We start from the raw sequence: 5,208 nt of genomic DNA, 5'->3' as shown, positions 1-5,208 counted from the left end.
GCAGATTTCAACTTTATAAGTTTAAAAACAGGCTACAACATGTTTAAGAAACAAAAAGGACCCTTACCACTAGCAGTTTCTATGGTGAAAGGGAAGACCAAAACTCAAGCTCAGATGAGTTTGTCAAAATGCCTACAAGTGAAGACTCAAATGGGAAGATGATCTTGTCTCAAGACCAAAAAGCCTTATTTGAAGAGCTCAAAAAGGCTTTTAAAAAAACAAATGAGAGAGGTAAAAGAAAAAATTGAAAAGGGAATGAGAGAAATGAAAGTTACACTGCAAAAAGAAGCACAAAAATTGACGGAGGAAAATTATTTCTTAAAAAATACAATTGGCCAAATGAGAGAAAAAAAATGGAGAAATGGGAGAACTTGGATTACAACCAATAATCAAATCAACTATCCAGCAAAACTGAACATTCTTTTTCAGAAAAAAAGATGGACATTCAATGAAATAGGGGACTTCCGAGGCTTCTTGACAAAAAAGATCACAACTGAATGGAAAATGTTATTTCCAAATACAGGACTCAAGAGAAATATAAAGAGGTAAACAACGGACAGGCGGCTGGGGGGGGGGTAGGGGAAGGTTGTTTAATGATGTTAAACTGCTTGCATCCCTATGAAAAAGGATAATACTTTTAACTCTTGGGATCTGTATCTCTTTTATGGTATTGTTTTAAATTAACTTTGATGTGATGGTATAAATCATGTGAAAAGGCACAAAAATAATGCATTACAATAGGGGGAAAGAAGGGAGGGGTGAGCATTGTTGCAACCTTACTATCATCAGATTAGGTTCAGGGAGGGAATAAAATACACTCCCATTTGTATAAAGGAACTTAGCTTACTCTTTAAGGAAACAAAAGGGGAAGGTGGAAAGGGTGGTCTTGTACACAGTAATGGCAACTTTGTGTGATGGATGAACAATGGTTGTAGACTTGGCTCTTCTCAGCAGTGCAATGATCCAAAACAGTTTCAAAGAACTCATGATAGAAAATGTTCTCGACATCCAGAAAAAAGAACTGTGAATTATGAATGCAGATTGAACCATACAGTTTCTATTTTTGAACTGTTTTATTTTTCCTTCTTTTTTGATGTGTTCCCCTTTCACAAAATGACTAATGTAGAAATATGTTTAATGTGATTGTACATATACAACCTATATCAGACTGCTTTCAGTCTTGGGAGGAGGGAAGGAAGGGAGGGTAGGAGAAAAAAATTGGAACTAAAAATCCTGTGAAAACAATTGTTGAAAACTATCCTTATATATAACTGGAACATAATAAAACACTTTAAAAAAGAGGGAAAAGAGAACTTAAGGGGCTGCTAGGTGGAGCAATGGATAAAGCACTAGCTCAAGAGGAACTGAGTTCAAATCTGGACTCTGACCCTGGATACTTACTAGCTGTGTGACCTTGGACAAGTCATTTAACCCTCATTGCTCCACACAAAAGAAAAAGAGAGAAAGAGAGAGAAAGAAGAAGTATTTGACTGCCTGAAGGCCATGATAAAATAAACAACCTAGACAAACTATTTCAATATCCTAGAAGTAGAGAACAAAATACAAATTCAAATAATATACCAATTAACTCCTGAAATGCCAAAATGAAAATTCCCAGAAATATTACACCTAAATTTCAGAAATCCCAGGTCAATGAGAAAATACTTAGAGGTCAAATCCAGAAAAAAAAAAAAACCCAAAATCAAATCAGGATCAAAGAATCTGGATCAAACAAGAATGATCAGTCAACACATTATCGTGCCAGAGGACAACGGACATGATATACCAGAAGGTAAAGTGGGCAGTATTACAATCAACAATAACATAACCATCAAACCTCAGTAAAATCTTTTGAGGGCAAAAATACATTTAAAAAAAGTATTTTATTATTTTCCAGTTACATGTAGAGATAGTTCTCAACACCTGTTTATGCAAGATCTCCAAATTAACACCTTCTCCCTCCCTCCCCCCTCACCTAGACAGCAGGTAATCTGATATAGGTTATATATACACAATGACATTAAAATATTTCTACATTAGTCATGTTATAAGAGAAGAATCAGAGCAAAAAGGAAAAAAAAACCTCAAAACAGAAAAATGACAGCACCAAAACCAAAAGAAATAGTATGGTCCAATCAGCATACATATTCCACAGTTCTTTTTTTTTGTTTGTTTCCTGGATATGGAGGGCCTTTTCCATCATGGGTCCTTTGGAACTTTCTTGTACCATTGGATTGGTGAGAAGAATCTAGTCTATCACAGTTGATCAACACATAATGTTGATGATACTGTGTATAATGTTCTTCTGGTTCTGCTCATCTCCCTCATCATCAGTTCATGCAAGTCCTTCCAGATTTCTCTGAACTCTTCCTGCTCATCGTTTCTTACAGCAGAATAGAATTCCATTACATTCATATACCACAACTTGTTCAGCCATTCCCTAATTGATGGACATTCCCTCAATTTCAAATTCCTTGCTACCACAAAAAGAGCAGCTATAAATATTTTTGTACATTTGGGTCCTTTTCCCTTTTTTATGATATCTTTGGGAAAAAGACCCAAAAGTGGTATTTCTGGGTCAAAGTGTATGCATAGCTTTATAGCCCTTTGGGCATAGTTCCAAACTGCTCTCCAGAATGGTTGGATCAGTTCACAGCTCCACTAACATTGCATTAGTGTTCCAATTTTCCCACAGCTTCTCCAACATTTATTATTTTCCTTTTTTGTAATATTAGCCAATCTGATAGGTGTCAGGGGGTACCTTTTAATTTGCATCTCTCTAATCAATAGTTATTTAGAGCATTTTGAAAAATGCATTTTAAATAAAATAAAGACAGTCAAGCATGCCTAATTAAAAGACTGTAGTTGCTTCTTTCATTCAAATATTTAAAGAACAATTAATTCCAATACTATATAAACAATTTGGAAAAAATAGGCAAAAAGGAATCATACCAAATTCCTTTTATGACACAAATATAGTGCTGAAGAGCCAAAGAAGAGGCAAAATGGAGAAAGAAAATAATAAATCAATTTCCTTAATGAATGTGGAAACAAAAATTTATATAATATATTAGTAAAGAGATTACAGTAATTTGTCACCATGATCATACTCCATGACCAGTTGGGATTTATATCAGCAATGCAAGGCTGGTTCAATATTATGAAAACTATCACTATAATTGACCACATCAATAACAAAGCTAACAGAAAACATATGATTATGTCAATAAACTCAGAGAAAGTTTTTGACAAAATACAGTATCCATTCCTATTAAAAACTCTGGAGAGCATTGGAATAAAGGGAGTGTTACTTAAAATGACGAGTAGTATAAATCTAAAATCATCAGCAAGCATTATATGGAGTGGTGATGTTAGAAGTTTTCCCAACAAGGATACCCATTATCAGCACTATTATTTAATATTGTACTAGAAATGTTAGCATTAACAATAAGAGAAGAAAATGAAATAGAAGGAATTAGAATATGCAATGAGGGAAGAAAACCATTACTCTTTGCAGATATGATATTATACTTAGAAAATCAAAAGAGAATTAAGGGGAAAAAACTACTTAAAATAATTAAAAACTAGACAAGTTACAGGATATACAAAAAACCCACATAAATCATCAGCATTGCTATATATGACCAACAAAGCCCAACAGGAAGAGATAGGAAGAGAAATTAATTTAGAATAACTGTACACAAGTTGTGAGTTCTTCCATCCAGAGTGTACTTGCCTCCTCCCTGCCTCCAGGTGGGGCACCACCTTCTTTCTCTTAAGGGTTCAAACTTGCCACTTCAAAGTTTGGCATGGATGATGATATTGCTGCTCTCGTTGTTGACAATGGCTCTGGAATGTGCAAAGCTAGCTTTGCAGGAGACAATGCCCCTCAAGCTGTCTTCCATTGTTGGGCTCCCCAGACAGTAGGGTGTGATGGTGGGTATTGGCCAGAAATACAGCTACATGGGGGATGAGGCCCAGAGCAAGAGAGATATTCTGACCCTGAAGTATCCTATTGAACATGGTATTGTCACCAACTGGGATGACATGGAGTAGATCTGGGATCATACTTTCTACAATGAGCTCCATGTGGCCCGTGAAGAGCATCCTGTGCTGCTCACAGAAACCCCCCAGAAACACAAAACCAACAGAGAAAAGATGACTCAGATTATGTTTGAGACCTTCAACACCCCAGCCATGTATGTTGCTATGCAGGATGTGCTGCCTCTGAATACCTCTGGTTGTACCACTGGTGTTTTGATGTACTCTGGTGATGGTGTGACCCACACTGTGCCCATCTATGAAGGTTATGCCCTTCCCCATGCCATCCTCCATCTGGAGCTGGCTGGCCATGATCTGATGGACTACCTCATGAAGATCCAGACCAAGAGAGGGTACAGTTTCACTACCACAGCTGAGAGGGAAATCATATGTGACATCAAGGAGAAGGTGTGCTAAGTCATCCTAGACTATGAGCAGGAGATGGCCACTGCTGCTTCCAGCTCTTCTCTAGAAAAGAGCTATGAGCTCCCTGAGGGTCAGGTTATCACGATTGCCAATGAGAAGGTCTGATGCCCAGAAGCTCTCTTCCAGTATGGAATCCTGTGGAGTCCACGAAACTACCTTCAACTCCATCATGAAGTGAGATGTTGACATCCGTAAGGATGTCTATGCCATACTGTATTGTCTGGTGTTACCACCATGTACCCAGGCATTGCTGACAGGATGCAGAAGGAGGTTACAGCCCTAGCCCCCAGCACAATTAAAATCAAGATCATTGCCTCACCTGAGCGCAAATACTCTGTCTGGATTGGAGGCTACATTGTGGCATATTTTTCCACCTTTCAGCAGATATGGATCAGCAAGCAGGAGTATAATGGATCTGGGCCCTCCATTGTTCACTGCAAATACTTCTAAATGGATTGTTTGTGCTTTTTTGTTGTTGTGGTTGTTCTGTTTTTTTGTTTTGTTTTGTTTTGGTCAAAGGGTGTGACATGTTAATTGACCAAGAAAAAAAAAAGATGAAATTGTCATGGCTTTATTTTTTATTTGTTTTGTTTTGTTTTGTTTTGTTTGGTTTGGTGCTTGACTCAGGACTTAAAAACTGAAATGGTGAAGGTGAAGAGTAGTTAATGATGTTGGAGGCAAACATCCCCAAAGTTCTACAGTGAGTCTTCAGGACTCTGATTGTACTTTTTCTTTTTAAAA

General features: G+C 37.2%; 1 pseudogene; it reads left to right on the top strand.

Annotated features, from left to right (window-relative positions):
- Positions 1 to 3,809: 3,809 nt before the first annotated feature.
- LOC122750810 lies at positions 3,810 to 4,917 on the top strand (annotated as a pseudogene).
- Positions 4,918 to 5,208: the final 291 nt, after the last annotated feature.

This window comes from Dromiciops gliroides, chromosome 3, assembly GCF_019393635.1.
Source record: "Dromiciops gliroides isolate mDroGli1 chromosome 3, mDroGli1.pri, whole genome shotgun sequence".
In the NCBI taxonomy this organism is placed as follows: domain Eukaryota; kingdom Metazoa; phylum Chordata; class Mammalia; order Microbiotheria; family Microbiotheriidae; genus Dromiciops; species Dromiciops gliroides.
The sequence above is the reverse complement of the archived record's forward strand: the minus strand, read 5'-3'. Positions and strand labels throughout refer to the sequence as shown.